Source organism: Arvicola amphibius, chromosome X (assembly GCF_903992535.2).
Source record: "Arvicola amphibius chromosome X, mArvAmp1.2, whole genome shotgun sequence".
Lineage (NCBI taxonomy): Eukaryota > Metazoa > Chordata > Mammalia > Rodentia > Cricetidae > Arvicola > Arvicola amphibius.
In genome coordinates, this window is record NC_052065.1 from 124424901 (window position 1) to 124442199 (window position 17299).

General features: G+C 40.0%; 1 pseudogene; it reads left to right on the plus strand.

Annotated features, from left to right (window-relative positions):
- Positions 1–15204: 15204 nt before the first annotated feature.
- Positions 15205–15319, plus strand: LOC119805632 (annotated as a pseudogene).
- The last annotated feature ends 1980 nt before the right edge of the window (positions 15320–17299 follow it).

Sequence of the window (17299 nt, forward strand, 5' to 3'; positions counted from 1 at the left end):
CCTGGTATTCTGCTTGAGCTAAAAATTGTTTTCATATAGTTGAAACTTCCCTAAATATAGTCTGTTTACTGTTTATTAATTGTAAATATGTTAAGCTCATGACTTAGGATCACCACTCTCAATAAATACTAGGGCATCCTTAGAGTTCCTGAAATTGCCTGGGGAACACACTTTGCAACCAGGGATAATGGCCTAAAGGAATGTGGAGAGGGGGCTAAGTACAGGAAGCATATGGAAGGAAAGGTCCTAGGATATCTCAAAGGGTAAAGTGGTTTTTAATAAGAGTGGGGGCTGAAGAAGTACAGCTGGTGGGTGGGGGCGGTGGAAGTGAGATTATGAAAGGAGTGGAAGGACACAAAAAAGCCTGCATCTCTTGAGTCCTCCAAAGGCCATGCATAAAACATCACAGATTTATTAAAGGCACCCTGCCTCTAAGTTCACGTCAGAGTTGTTCCTGCTTCATTAACATGACTGGAGAAAAATGCGTAGCTGGGCAATATGTTAAAAGAAAACTTGACTATAAAGTGAATTCCCAGATAGAAAAGAAAAGAAACAACTTGGTGTTGCATTCAGTAAACCCCAAGGCTCTGGTCTAAGGACTGAGAAGAGATAGCAGCCATAAAACAGTCCTTATCCTCAAAGACTTCACTCTGCCATGGAAGATAAACTATGTAGCCAAGCAGGGGCTTCTAGCTGTGGGCAAAGCACTCCAGAGCTGCGCAGAACTCAAAAGAAGTTTCTTGCTGATAGTGTTATAGCTTCTGGTAAAGTTGCCCTTTAAACTGGCTCCGGAAAAACGAGTAGCAGGGGAACCATCTTTGGAAGATTATCTAGTATCTTTTGAGTAGGAAAAAGTATAATGGGTCGGAGGGATAGGGACAAAGTTTAGAAGCCCTTCAATACGTTCCCACAGATTTTATCTGGGTCCAAGGATGATACCTTCATCCAAGCGGTACTTTGGGAAGATTTGCTTTGGCAGGAGTCCTGCTGTCCAGAAGCATGACACTGGAGCGGGGGCAGTTCAGCATCTCACAGGGTGTTCTTCTCTGGGGCCCTTGTCCTTTGGCTAACCCAGCCTTGGGCGATGGACACTCTGATAAGACTTTCTTTAGGAAGCCTGTGTTCACACCACCCTTCCAAGCCACAAACCCGTACGAGATACAAAGCACATCAAGTGAGTTCTGTGGTGCTTGGTCAAGCTTGAAAAAGCATTCAGTTCCAGATGCAGTCTGCCCCTCTCTGAATTTGCTTTTTTTTCTTTCTGTTTCTACTTGCGGGCACTCTTCTGGTAGAATCATTGGGGGCATTCTGGGCACAAACAACTGAGAAACAACTGTAATCAACAGGCACATAGGGGACAGTTGGAATAGGGTATGCCATTATGAGAGCAGGCATTTTTTTCTCTTGTTTTCTCTGGTAATCCCAAATGACTGGTACAGTGCCCAATTCATTATGGACACATAATGCTTCTATTTTAAGAGGGCAGATGAATAGAGCCGTCAGCTAGATTCACGTATGGCCATGGGCCTTCCTCCATTCTGTATACTTATGACCCCAGAAATGTCCATGCCCTTATTCCTAGATGTCACCCCTGCATGCCTTTACCTTCATTTCCCATGAGAAAGAGAGTAAAAGGCTCTCAGGTATCCCGTGAATCCAGCAGTTTCAGAGCTACCTTTCAGCTCACATAAAAATCTCAGTGAGGGGATGGTGTGGGAGGTCCCTCTGTCTATGTGTTGCTTTTATTGGTTAATGAATAAAGAAACTGGCTTGTCCTATAGCAAGGTAGACTCAGTTCGGCGGGGAAAACTAAGCTGAATGCTGGGAGAAAGGAGGTGGAGTCAGGGAGAAACCATGGAGCTGCCGCCTGAGACAGATGTGTTGAAACCTTGCCGGTAGGCCACGCATTCGTGGTAAAATATAAAATAGTGGAGATGAGTTAATTCTAGATGTAAGAGCTAGTTAATGATATGCTTAAGTAATTGGCTAAGCAGTGATTTAATTAATACAGTTTCTGTGTGATTATTTCAGGAGTCTGGGCAGCTAGGAAACGAACAAGTGGCCTCTCTTACAATAAGGAGTTCCCCAAAACTTTCTATTTTCAGGAGGTCTGTAAGTATGAGACATGAAGTCTGAATGTGGCCCTGATTCTGAGGTATGTGAATGATTCAAGGAACTCATTTGAAGTTGATCATTGGAGAATTTTTTTTGTGGGGGTCTAAAGAGAACCTATCTATTTATAGAAAACATCTTTCTCATCATCTTGCATGTTTTGTACATTTTCTTTCTTAGGTTCAAGTGAAAATTAAATGTGTGAACCATGTGTGGTGGCACACGTCTCTAATCCTAGCACTCAGGAGGTGAAGGCAGGTGGATCTCTCTGAGTGTAAGTTTGGGGCCAGCTGATCTACACTCCAGGCTACCTAGGAATACATGGTAAGACTCTGTCTCACAAAACGACAAAAACAATCCTTAACATGGAATTTCCCAGTTTTCTTCTGTATAGGAGCTTGAGAGAAGGCTTCTTTCTTAACCTCTAGCTAAATATTTTCTTCATAAATCCACTGCTTTCTAGTAAAACTGACAAATGAACTGAAAACATTGCAATTAGATTGCTCTGGCTCTTATGAAATGGCGGAGCAGGTACAGTAGTTAAGGATTGCTTACTCAGGAGCCCGAACCCTTGTTTGGAAGTCTAAGCATATGTATTTGATCTTTTAGTAACAATGTGTGGTGGAATCTTCACAAATTATAGGGCCCCATCCATGTCAGGATCAACTATTCATTTCACCAGTGGGGTAGTTGATCTCATCTAGAGGCTCACAATCAATCACTTGCTGGTAAATTCTGTTTTCCCTTTCCCTGTACCTCCCTTTAGTTATATTGCATATGATCTTTTAAATTCATGTGTTGTTGATGGTAGGATGCAGATGAGGAGCTTGCATTAGGGAATTCACTCTAGCTTGGCACTATGTTGTATTTATGTAGGGGACACCGTTTGATATTTTTTGTTCATGGAGCATGTCACTACCTTGTCACCACTATGACAATCTCACTACCAACCAAGATGGATCACTGGAAGTTTCCTCTCTATTTTTGTTTTAATCATTACTGCATCGGGGCCCTTTCAGCTGCTCTGGATGCTCCCCTCCCTGTATACCCAACTGATCCTTGGCCTAGAGGGTCAGCTCCCTCCAAGCTTTAACTTTTTCTTGGATATCTTTCCTGCCCTTCTGTGTCAGGATAAAATGCTCTCTCTCCCCAAAGTCCTCATTTAGGGGGTAATCTTTACATTTGTCACTTTGCAGTTTTGTGTGCTGCATTGGACTGTAAATCATTCATTCTCATTCCAAGGTGCTTGGTTCCCTAGAGAAGTATGTGAGAACCTCTGTGATTTCATATGTAGGCTGAGAAACAAATGCAGTATTATGCTATACTTTTCCATTTTTAATGACAAAGAAGATTTGCCATAACATTTTATTAGAGAAAAAAAGTTCAAAACATACCGTCAGAGGAACAGTTTTATTCTGTGGAACACTAAATATGCTTCTCCAAAAAACTACAACAAATAAGTTATGAACTTTCTTTCTAATTTGATGTAAGATTACCATGCGTTGAGCACTGATACAAGAACAGGGTACCTACATTAAAGCCTTGACTTTCCCAGTAACTAGTGACCTTGAGTAAGCCCTTTTCTGTTTGGTATATGAAATAGTCACTGGTTGTGCTAGATGTTGTAGGTCCCTCTGAGCTCTGCACTCTAACCTATGATATCATTTAGGTAGGCAGGAGCATATAACCAGTTGAACTCTACAAGCCCCTTGCAGTAAGGTTTGCCAAGGCGAAATTATTCAAAGCTAGGAAATCGCCTAGGCAGCCGGCTGTGGTATGTCTCCTTGTAGGATGGGAACATGTGTATGTAGTGCGACCCTCTTTGTTTTGGCTCCATTTTCCACAGTAGTTCAAGAATAAGGAAAAAACTGCTGGCCTTAGACTCCCAGGCATGCCCAACTTTTAGACATTGGGACACAACATTGCTAGCTACAAAACACTGCACAATCTACTTGCTAAAAATAATCTCATAATGTTTTAAGAAAATTTATGCTTTTCTGCTGGGCCACGTTCATATCGACGTTGGGGAGCATGCTGCCCTCAGGCTGCAGATTAGACATAGCTGCTAAGCATAGTGCAGCCAAATAGCCTATGATTTGGGCACTATCTTTTCCAAAAATGCTATGTCAGAGTATATTTTTTAGCCACCTAGATTTCCCTATTCAGTGCACTATAGGGAGACTTAGGGGGTTTGCAGTTTCGCAGGCTCTAACTCTGGGAAGAACTGGAATGGAAACCACCCTGATATATAAACTGCTTTTTTTTCACATAAAGAGCTTTGAGATGACCCCCAGGTCTTCTTTAGTAGCTCCTAGGCAGGGCTTTCAGAAACAGCTTCAGAGTCCTCAGAATGCATGGGTTTGCTGCTCTGCTCCTGTTATAGCCCAATTAGAGGCAAATTGGTTGTCCAGCTCAGAGGACTAATCTTCCTGCTGCTTCCAAAGCCCTCATCTCCAAGTGCTGGCTGCAGATATTTTTAAAAGATCTTATTTTTTAAATAAAAATTGCTTTTGAACATTGTATAGTGTTTTTTTCATGGCACTGGGGCTAGAACCCAGGGCCTTTCATATGATAGGCAAGTGCATTCCTAGCTCCTCTTTAAAAATCCAGCCTTTTGGTTGATGTCATACTTTCTGTATTTATGCTTTCTAATACTCTGCTACAAAACCCCACATATGGCATGCGTTATGTGTGTTATGCCTTACATTTTCCCTCCTACATGGGCTACAATTTTCTCATTCTTCTTGAAATCCCTGGCTTTCTTGACACCAGAACCCAATTTTGTATTTAAGTGTGACTATCTTAAATTGGAAGCTTATGGGAACATTGGGGGAAATGTTAAATTGTTAAGAAAATCATGTGTCAAACCACGTGGGAGTCTTCTAAATACAACTTTGGTGGTCATGACCCTGGCCAGAGAGGAAAGTCTGTGATGTCACCTCTTCCCGAGACCCAGTTTCACGGATAATATGTGTGAATGGAATTGTCTGAGGGAGATTGTTCCTTGGGAAGATTTCACATTATAGAGTTTGAAGAGATTGTTTTTCTCGGAGCCCAGCAGGACAGAGTGGTTTGGAATGCAGCATTCAGTGCATTCTGTCTGCTTGAAAGCTGTCCCAAGGAACAAGTGCTTAGCAGGCAGCATGAACAAGGATTTGAACTAGAAAATGACAACAAATTGTGGTTTCTGTCATCAGAAATTGTTCAGTACTATACAAGGAGGTGAGAAAGAAGACTCAGAAAAGACATGAATATGTTTGGATCTATATCCAAAACAATCCAGTGTAGAGATTTCCAGCATGGGTAAAGCTTTAGCAGAAGCTCTTCAATCAGTGTAGCTATCTCTAGTTTGCTTTGTGTGATAAGAATTTTTGCCTTTTTTACGGCAGTACTCCATCGACCAAGTCTGTGACTACACGATGTCCACATAACTTATTGAAAATAGATCAATTAGTCAACTGTTTAGTCTGATTTTTTTTGCAATGCCAAAAACCTGGGGTGAATGTTTTTCTTTTTATATTTATCAAATTAACTAAACAGACTTCATGACACTACTTTTATTTTTCAGGCTTTAGGAGGAATGAAATGCTATTCTTTCAGTATTTACGTTCCATTTGCTTACAATTCACTCTGTCCTTTCTGTTTCTCCAAGTCGTTTTGTTTTTAGTTTTTGCTTCATTGTTTGTATTAGGTATAACATGGTACCATTTTAAATATGGAAACTTTCATATAAAAATATTTTGTACAATGCGCACATTCCCTCACTTCCCCATCCTTTCTTTTCTCATTAGCCCCCTCACATTAGTCCCCTCTGTTCCCCTAGACAGCTTTGCTTCTACTTTCATGTAATGTGTGCATATTATTTTATGTATCTATATAAAACCTATGAACTGCAAATGATGCAAAACATGCATTTATCTTTCTGAGACTTTATTTAATATGATCATTTTTTGGTTGCCTCTATTTTCCTTTAAGTAACATAACTTCAGTCTTTTTATGGCTGAAAAAATTTTTGTTGTGTATATATCACCCTTTTTCTATCCACTACCGTAATTTCAATCCCTGGATTGGTTACGTCAGTTATCTATGGTGAATAGTCCTGCAGTACACATTGATGTGTAAGTGTCTCTGTGACAGTTGACTTGAAGACCTTTGTATAACTACCTAAGTGTGGTAGAGCTGGGACGTATGATACTATATTTTAGCATATATATTTATTTCCACGATGGTTGGACTAATATACATTACCATGAGCAGTGTATAAGGATTCCCTCCTGTCCACATTCTCTCCAGGTTTTATTATTATATATTTTCTTAATTATTTTCATTCTGATTGTGATATGATGGAATCTCAATGTAGTTGTTTTTCTCAGATGACTAGTGAGGTTGAACATCTTTAAAGATTTATTGATTTTAAATGTCTCTCTCTCCGTGTACGTGTGTGTGTGTGTGTGTGTGTGTGTGTGTGTGTGTTTACAGGTGCACATGTTAAAGAAAGTGCTTTCAGAGGCCCGGGGCAGTGAATCTCCTTGGAGCTGGAGTTTCAGGTAATTGTGAGCTGCCTGCTATGTGTTCTGGGCACTGAAGTGCCCTCTGCAAGAGTAGTACATGCTCATAACCACTGACTATCTCTCCAACTCCTGATTTTCAAATTTTTTCATGCTTATTGGGCATTTGCACTTCTTTTGAGGAGTATATCTTCACTTGATTAACCCACGTATTGATTGGGTTGATTTCTTATTGTTTCGTTTTTGCCTTCTTTGTATAATTTAAATATTAATCTTTTGCCAGTTGTATGTCTAGCAAAGACCTTCTCCCACTTTGTAGGCTTTATGTTCATGTGATTAACTGCTTTCTTTGTTGTACAAAGGCTTTTTAATTTCATTAGTCTTGTTAATTTTTTTTTTATTCCCCGAGTATCCGATGTTTTATTTAGAACTTTTTTTCCATTGTGATATCTTAAAGTGTTCTGGCTACCTTTCCCCCTCTTTCAGAGTTTCAGGCCTTATATTAAAGTGATATTTTCCCATTTGTAGTTTAATGTCATGTGTCTTTCTTAATTGCTTCCTAATTCATTATTATTTTAGTAATAAAATTAGATACAGTTTATTAAGACACTCAGAAGGGTTGAAGTGGGCTAAAGAGCTAGGGAAACAGGCTCAAAAGTGCTCATGACCTCTCTAGATCATGTGCACAGTACTCACCTACTGCATTTGTACATTGTGAGCTGTTTTTCTTTTTCACACAGGCTGTATTTATTGCATGAAGCCCAACCCACTTTTTTTGAGACAATGTTTCTAAATGAACTCAAAGCTCACCAATTCCACTAGACTGACTGGCCAGAGAGCCAGGAACCCTTCTGCCTCTGCCTCATCAGCTGAAACTACATCTGCATATCACTGTCTCCAGTAAGGCCAATTTTTAGCACACCAGTTTTGGATGACAGCTGTGCCTTCTGCATGGAACCCAACATCTTCCTGGATGACAACACTAAGCATTGTAGGTGAGTGTGGGATCTGAGGCTCTTTTGTGCCGCTATCCCAGGATCATGCTACAGCAATGCTTCAGTTTCAGGAGAAAGCATGCAAGAAGGTAGTTTTTGCCACAGTCATTCTCTGCTGCATAGCTAATTCTACCAAGCAGTAACTACTTTGTTAGTAATGATGGAAGGGTTGTAATATAAAGGACAAATGTGGGCAGGTGAGATGGGTAAATTAGTAAAGGCACTTGCCACCAAGCTTGACCATGTGTGTTCAATATCCAGGACCCACATGGTAGAACGAGAGAACCGACTCATGTAAGATGTCTTCTGACCTCCACATGCACACTGTGGCATGCATGTGCCAACCCTCCCCCCCATGAATACATGTAAAAAGAAGAAAAATAAATTTAAAAGGACAAACAGCATAAGATCATAAGTTTTGGAGCTGTGTATGAACACACATTGGTTACTCTGACTCTAGTTTAAAAAGAAATAAAATTTAACCATTCTATTTTATTTAACCTATTTCAAATTTAGTTCAATTAAACAATTAGTGCTACAGTTTCTCAAGTGCTTTCACAGGGGTGATTATGTTTAGTGTGATTTTACTGACTTTTGTCTTCTTTCCTTCTTCCTTCCCATCTCCCCTTTTCTAAAATATTTTTTTTTCAGTTCTAAGGATGGAACCCAGGGCCTTGGGCATGGGAGGTAAGAGCTGTAGCACTGAGTGACATCCCCAGCCCTTTGACTCTCATAGATTCTTTCTCTGACAATATTACAGGTAAAGAAACTTAGGTCCAGAAAAATATTTGGTAGTTGTGCCTAATTTAGATGGAAACAATCCCAAGACTCCTAGTGGATATCCGAGACCAGAGGCAGCACTTAGCTCTCTATATGGCTCTCTGTACATATCACTCCTATATGTAATAACTAGGATAATTTACCTTTTACTTTTATCAGTTTTACATTACCATTGCCATTGTCATTCTGATACCTGTGAAGGTTATTTTTTTTTTTTTTTTTTGGTTTTTCGAGACAGGGTTTCTCTGCAGCTTTTTTTTTAGAGCCTGGCCTGGAACTAGCTCTTGTAGACCAGGCTGGCCTTGAACTCACAGAGATCTGCCTGCCTCTGCCTCCCGAGTGCTGGGATTAAAGGCGTGCGCCACCACCGCCCGGCTACCTGTGAAGGTTATTTAGTGACTTGATTGCTATCATATATAGTGTGGATACTAAGAAAGTAGGATTGATTTATGTCAGGAAAGTATACAACCTAAAACATAAATTGTTGTGGATTTTCCACTTAATATTTTCTGACAGATAAGGGCTGACTATTATACTGCTTTGCTATGGCCATTTGGCCAGAGAATGGTAGAACTGGGTTAACCCAGTTCTGTCAATTTCTTGGTCTGTTTCTTTATCTTGCCTCTGCTTTTTCCAAGTCTATCAAGAGCTGAGAAACAAAGATACTTAGGCTAGTTCTTTTTTTTAATTGCACTATACATTTTTTCTTCACTCTCCTCCCTTCCTCCCCTCTCCCATCCTATTTCTCCTGTGGCCCACACACTTCCAATTTACTCAGCGGATATTGTCTTTTTCTCCTTCCTATGCATAGACATCCATGTATGTCTCTCTTAGGGTTTTCTTTGTTGTCTAGGTTCTCTGGAGTTGTGGACTGTAGACTGGATTTTTTGCTTTATATCTAAAGCCATTTATGAGTGACTGCATATTATATTTGTCTTTCTGGGTCTGGGTTACCTCACTCAATATGTTTTTTTTCTAGATCTGCATGCAAATTTCAAGATGTCATTTTTTACAGCTTAGTAATACTCCATTGTGTAACTGTACCACATTTTCTTTTCTTTTCTTTTTTTTTGTACCACATTTTCTTTATCCATTCTTCAGTTGACGGGCATCTAGGTTGTTTCCAGGTTCTGGTTATGACAAATAATGCTGCTATTAACACAGCCGAGCACATGTCCTTGTAGTATGATTGAGCATCCTTTAGGTATATGCTCAAGACTGTTATCACTGGGTCTTGAGGTACATTGATTCACAATATTCTGAGAAACTGCCATACTGATTTCCAAAGTGGCTTTCCAAGTTTGCACAACCACCAGCAATGCAGGAGTGTTCCCCTTACCTCACATCCTCTCCAGCATAAAGTATCATCAGTGTTTTTGATCATGGCCATTTTGACAGATTTAAGATGGAATCTCAAAGTTGTTTTGATTTGCATTTCTCTGATGACTAAGGATGTTGAGCATTTCCTTAAGTGTCTTTCAGTCATTTTTGATTAATCTGTTGAGAGTTTTCTGTTAATATCTGTGTCCATTTTTATTGGATTATTTGTTCTTTTGATGACCCATTTCTTGAGTTCTTTGTGTGTTTTGGAAATCAATCCTCTGTTCGATGTGGGGATGGTGAAGATCTTTTCCCACTTTGTAGGCTGCCATTTTGTCTTGTTGACCATGTCCTTTGTTTTACAAAAGCTTCCCAGTTATGTTAAGAAATTTAATAAAAATCAAAGCACTAACTGTAGAGAGGAATTACTAACATTGTAAAATAATTCTCCTGTTGGTTAAAAAACTGTGCTCCCTGGAGAGATTAGCATATAATCTCATTGATGAATTTTTTTACTCAACAGAAAGATAACAGTTTTTATGTGAAATAAAGTATCATAACTCCACAAATCAGGTTATTACTTGAAGTTGAGAAGAGCAATTTCTTTACATTAGTCAGTTTTCTATTTCTAGAAACGTGTTCTAATTCAAAGCCCCTGAAATCAGTGCAGGATTGCAAATCCAGTAGCTCTTCTTTTCTTTTCATTTCTTTTCTTTTCTCTTCCTTCTTTTCCTTCTTTTGTTGGTAAAACACTTTTCATACTTACATTTCATAGAATGGAATGCATTTTATAGTCAGAACCATAAAATGAAACCCATCTCTCTTTCTTTAGGACATTTTGCTTCTGTTTCCTTGTTTCGGTGAGACCCCTTCTAGTTGTTTTCCTTTCAGTAGTCTTCTGAGGAATCATTAGTATTAACAATGGTGTGGAAGAATCAGATCTAACACATGATGCAACCAATTAACAACAACAAAAAATCCCCTAGAAACAGCAAAACCTACTATCAGGGTCAAACTTATATATTATGTATCTTATTATCATTTGAATATACACCCAGATGAGGCAAATAAGCAATTTTAATGGGAGAGAAGTGGAAGTTCAGCTGCATGAACTACTGATCTATACTATAGCAGGAACTATCATTCATGTTCATCCAGAATGCTGTGTTAAGGTATGGTTTTTCATTGACAAATGAAAACCGATAGCTAATAAAATTATGGGAAGAAATGTGTTATTAAATGTTATTGAATTTCTTTAAATCCAGTGTGATTTAGCTATAATTACCTCTAAGTCTTTTAAATTTAGAGACCGGGTCTCACTCTGTAGCTCTGGCTACATAGGGTATTTGCCCTGTAGACTACACTGACCTTGAGTACACAAGATTTACCTGTTTCTGCATATACTTGTTTTCTCAATAATTCTGTGCCTAGCCTGAACTTGTGTTTCTTTACATGTAAAATGAGAGTTAATTTTGAAAGCAGAACTCCCCCTTTTATCTCTAAATTATATATCTTTTCTTCCACTCTGCTGGTGCACTGTGATACTTTTAAAATATTCTTCTTTTTTAAAAACCACATTTAGCTGCCTTACATATATGAGTGTTTTGCTTACACATATGTATGTGCACCACATGCATGCCTGATGCCCACTGGTGCCAGAAGAGGGCACCAGATACCCTGGAACTGGACTTAGGGATGGTCATAACCCCCTTTGCAGGTACTGAGAACCGAATCTGAGTCTCTGCAAAAACAATGATTATTTTAAAACCCTGGGTCATCTCTCCAGCCCCCACCTCTTGCTATGTTCATTTTTGGAGGGGTGCTGGTTGTGTGACTGTTAAGGTCATAGTCGGGGTAAAAATTCAGCTTTGAGAAATCTTGCTACAGTAACTGAATTACCATAAAAAGACTAATGAAGACTAATAGATAGCTGATGAAATTATGGGAAGAAATGGGAAAACCCAACCATGAAAGGGTAGCATTTAGACTTAGTTTTACCCCTCAGATGCCCATAAGCTCTAGTTCTTGTATGTATTAATGATGCAAATATGGGCATGGGAGAGGGGGGAGGACAAGATATACTGATCAGGACATTCAATTTGTCTTGGAATGTTCTATGCAAACAGAAATCATGAAGTGTCATGCAGACTGGAAGACATGCCAGTCTACAAGGAATACAAATGGCAAATGTTGGGATGAGAACAGCCTACCATTCTTTTCAAATTGCAGCTTTTTTATTGAATCTAAAGATATTGGGAAAATATGACTTTAATACTTTTACTAAAGTCACTTCCCCCATCTGTGGGTATGTCACCTCACAATAGTCAGAAGATAAAACTCAAAGATAGACCTTCCAACTCACACATTCTGTTTTCATCTGAATTATCTTGTTTTAATTTTTATTTTTTGTTTCATGTGTATGGGTGTTTTGTCTGCATTTATGTTTGTGTACCACAAGAATGCTCAGTGCCCACAAATATCAGAATAGGGTATTTTATCCCCTGGATCTGGAGTTAGAGATGGCTTTGAGTCCCCCGGTGAGTGCTGGGAAATGAACCTGGGTTTTCTGGAAGAGCAGCCAGGACTCTTAACCCCTGGGCCACATCTCTAGCCCCTGGGTTATTTTCAAGGAAGGAGTTTGTGTTTTGTGTCTCATAGGAAAAGGAGAGTTGAAGAGGGCTCTGAAAGAATGAATGTTTAAAGACAGACTGCACAGCCTTTCCAGTTTGGTCCCATGGCAGAGTTATCCTTGCCCACTTCCTCACAGGTTCAAAGGTTAACAATGGTGATAAATACCCATGTCTGTCTGTCACCATGTGTCTGTGGCATAGTGGATTAGGAAACCAAAAAAGTAAGGTAAGTGCAAGTTTTTCCTTTTTTAAACTTTGTTTTTATTGATTCTTTTTGTCTTTCACATCATGCCTCCCAATCTTACCCATCTCCCTACCCGCCCCCAGAATGAAACAAAGTAAGATTTGAGAGAAAAAAAGAGGAGAAAAAGGAGAAAGAACAAATCTCGTCATGGAAGCTGCAGTGTGACACAGTGAGTCACGCAGTAAACCCCTTTGCTCATACATTTTTACATCCAGGTGTTCATTGCAAAGAATCTCTGGTCTGGTTTGATGCCCCGATCTCTGCTACACTATTGATGCTGGGCCATCACTGGGACTCCCTGGACACTCTGTTACTGGCCTGTGTCGTGGAGATCCTGCATCCGTGGGTCCACAGAACTAACCACTCCCTACTCCCATGCTCCAAAAGATTACAGATGGGGTGGATTTGGGGGTTCTGGGCCTGAGTAGTTCTAGGGTTGGTCAGCCCACCAGCTCTCCCCTGTCTTCACCACCAAGGCGAGCTCTCCGGCATTGTCCAGGATAGTTCACCCTGAGCAAAAGGGGCAGGGCCAGTTCTCCTGCTTTCACATCTTCAGGATACGTTCTCCCACATTTACACCTTCAGGACCAGCTTTACCGTGTAGAGGTATAAGGGCCACTCTCCTATAGCTGATAAGGGTCCAGGGCCAGCTTTCCCACGTACCTCGGGCACTTATGGACTGAGGTGGAAGGGGAGGGCATCTTTCCCCAACCCGTGCCACCACATGACAGGTAAGTAATAGGGACAGCTAGCTCTCCCATGCTCACAACTTCAGGGGCGGCTCACCCACACCTCTGCCAACAGGGTTGACTATTGTGCTCTGCCCTCCAGGTACGGGGCCTGCTCTCCCAAGTGTTGCAGCTGGCAGGGGGCAGGGACAGCTCTGCAGCTGTTTTAACCTCAGGGCCAGCTCTTCCATCTGCCTCAGGCATTTATAGGCAAGAGGGAGGAGGGCATGTTTCCAGTGCCCATGCTGCTTCCAGACAGATGGGTAATGGGGACAGGTCTCCTCTGCTCACAACTTAAGGGCTGGCTCACCCACACTTCTGCCCATAGGGTTGGCTCTAGTGTGCTGCCCAGGTGAGGCACAGGGCCTGGTATCTCAAAGGGTAAGGGCAAGTTTTCTATTTCTGGTTCCTTCACTGGTTTCCCTTTTGTCTTTTAGGACCAATTGCCACCTTGCACAGCTCATACAAAGTTCATTATTTGGAGGAAAAGAGGATCAGTTAACAGAAGGACAAAGTGAACATTACTGAGGACCTTGTGAGTTTTGCTTATTTAACAAATTTTGTGCCTAACTCATTTTGTAGGGGACTCTTGTAAATGTTTTTGCAAGTAGTGACTCATGTAGTGTTCATTACATGGATAATAAGTTAGAACTTATTATCCTCTTGTCTTACAGGAAGAAAAATGGAGAAGTAGGGGCTAGAGAGATGGCTCAGAGGTTAAGAGCACTGCCTGCTCTTCCAAAGGTCCTGAGTTCAATTCCCAGCAACCACATAGTGGCTCACAGCCATCTGTAATGGGGTCTGGTGCCCTCTTCTGGCCTGCAGGCATACGCACAGACAGAATATTGTATACATAATAAATAAATAAATGTTTTTTTAAAAATGGAGGAGTAGTGAGGAGTGATGGTTAATTTTGATTGCCAGCTGGACTGGGTGAAGAAAAATGTAGGGCACTGATGAGGTATATTCTTGGGTGTGTTTGTGAGGGATTTCTTTCAGAACAGGTTAACTGAGAGGGGAAGACATGATCTGTATGTGGGAGATACCATCTCACAGAGAGGAGTTCTGGGCTGAGTAAGAGTGGGGAAATGAGAACTTCAGCTGAAATCCTGGGCCTTATACTTCTTTCCCATCTGCTACGAGGCAAGAACTCAGCCTCACACTCCTGCAGCCACAGTCAGAAGCAACTCCTGCTGCCATGCCTTCCTGGCCATAGGAGACTATAGCCTCAAACCATGGGGCCAAACAAATCCTTCCTCCCATGCCTTACTTGTTGCCAGGTATTTGATCATAGGAATAGAATTAACTAATACAAAGGCTAACTATACTGCTTAATGTCAAACAGTTAGTAGCAGCAGAGATAAAATCCAAGATCTCACTCTTGAGTCCATTCTTTTCACCTCTGTGTTCAGGAGATTCCAAGTTGTCTTGTGTAATTCTTCTGTTTTACTATTATTAAGATTGAAGACATGTGCTAGTGAAAATTAGCTAGTATCTCTAATATCCCAGACTGCAGCAGCTTTTGTGAATATCTGGTTGTTTTTGAACAGGACATTAAATCCTTCTGAGTCCTGATAACTTGACCTAGTCCCAGATCCTAAAATGAAACATTTCCCTAACCATGGGTTTACTGTGATCAAATTTATTCTTTCCTTTCTAAGCTTAAATTATGTTTGCTGACATCTATCCTCTGTGTTTTTCCAAGTTCTTAGACCATGTATGATACCAAGCATGGCCTGTTAGTTTACTCAACCATCTAGGAAACCGAGTGAGGAAAGATATGTAGTCGTGGGTGGTTATTGATTATTTACTATGTGTCAAGTCTGAGAAAAAGGTGCTTTGATGTTGTCTCTTTATCTTTTCCTTCAGCCTACGAAGTGAGTTCTGTTTTGTGCCTTTGGGGCCTGCTGGCTGTGGCCATCTCTTTTCCTAGCTGTTGAAGACCATGTTCTTGTGTACTGGCAAAGCTATATCAGATTTTTGTCTTGCACAAGTAGCATTCCTCACTGTTAAAAAGCTGTGAGATGCCACTTGTTGGGCATACTTCTCTAAATTATTACTAAAATGTTTCTAGAAAAAAGGGAAAATTAAAAACTGAGGGCTCACATAAGCTTGGGCCAAGCCAAAGTTAGACTTTTAAGTATGTGGAAGAGGCAGGACTTTTCCTCTATATCATACCTGATCCTAAGTCTAGGGTGGAGACCCTGCTTTAGATCACCTTTACTGTTTCCCTGGGATATGTCTCTCTCAGAACTACATGCACAGACAGTACTGATTCTGCAGAATATTCTTCTTCTAAAGTTGTGTATCCAAGTCATTTTAATATGATACACTCTCCTCTTATAATCATGCAAAATGTTTGCAATATAAGAGAACATTTGCTTTGCCCATAACTGGCCACCCTGTACAATGGACAGCGTTTCATAAGTGCCAACTTTTCTTGGAGAAGTTATAGAAAGAGGGTGTGAGAGGATTTACATAGGCTAAAGGGATTAGGGCATAGTACATATCATAGTCTTGTGGATTTGTTTAATGAGAAGCTTGGGTCTTCTATTGGAATGGTCCTGAAAGAAAGGAAATGGAGGATTGTGGCTAAAGTATAAGACACATCAGTTTAGCAGGTGAAGATACCTTTACAGATTTTGACTATTTGATATCTTTACAATATTCCTATATGGATTTTTCCTGTTTTTAAAGATAAATGATTGCTGTTCTGGAATTAATCCAGTTTATCTTGAAAGCAACTGAGATAATATTAGAATGATGAATGTTTCTAAAATATCCATATAGAAGATTAAATTAACTAAACCAGACCCTAAAGCTCATTTGACTTTATTAATCTTTATAACCTAAGTGACACCCCCAATCAGGAGGATCTTCTGTGCCTCAGGGACTGATTCTAATTGCCAGTTAATAAAAATGCCAGGGTATCCTTAATCAGCCAATTAACTGACCTAACAATTATAATAGGGAGGGAAGGTGGGAGGGGTGGAGACTGGGAACAACAAGTCCATCAAGGTGCAGGGGAAATTCTCTAAGGGGTTGACGGTAGACACTCTTTACAGTGAAGTGATTTTCTTCTACCTTGACTACTTTCCCATTTGTCTTTCCTTTCTCCCTTCCCTGACATTTATAATTGTTGGAATCCCTAATTGGCTGATTAGCAAATTTCAAGAAAGAAAAGAAGATGGAAAAGGAGGAGACAGAAGAGGTGGGAGAGTAGGGGGAGGGAGAGAGACAGGGAGAGAAAGAGGGTTAAAGATGTAAAGATTTAAAGAAACCTGGTTATTTACTTTCTAAAATGACATATATGTAGAAATAGTTCTCTTTAGCTAAGAGTTTATATAACATGAAAGCACCTTTTACTCTTAGTTTCCTAGTTTATGAAGCCCATAGCATTAGCAAACAAGTTAAATTATAATATGAAAAGTCAAATATTAAGGATGCTAATTTTCACTAGAACATGTCTTCATGAAAAATCTTAATAGTAGTAAAACAGAAACTGTCTTTATTGAAAGCATAATTTTGAAAGAATTAGATTTTTATTTGCTTGATAGTAATTATAATATAATCAGAGTATTTTAAAAGTATGCATATAGATAAAATTCTCTCAGTTATTATTTACCATTTTTAAATAGTATGAGAAGTTGAATATCTTAAAATAATCAAAATATTTTAAAAGCTTAGAATTTGTGCTGGAGGTGGACCTTAGTGGTAGACCAGTTGCCTAGCATGTTGGAGGCCTAGATTCACTTCTCTCCATATTTCCCACCAGAGAATGGGGGTGAGGGTAGAATAAAGTAATTGTCCAAAATTGTCTGTGCTCCAAAGCTCTCAGTTGCTAGGATTTTTACAAATGTAAGTGTGCATACGCTTGCATGTTCATGCAAATGCACATGCCTGCTGGTGCACACACACACATACACACACACACACACACAATGATGTCAGAGAAGTTCAGGATTGATTTATTTTACCAACA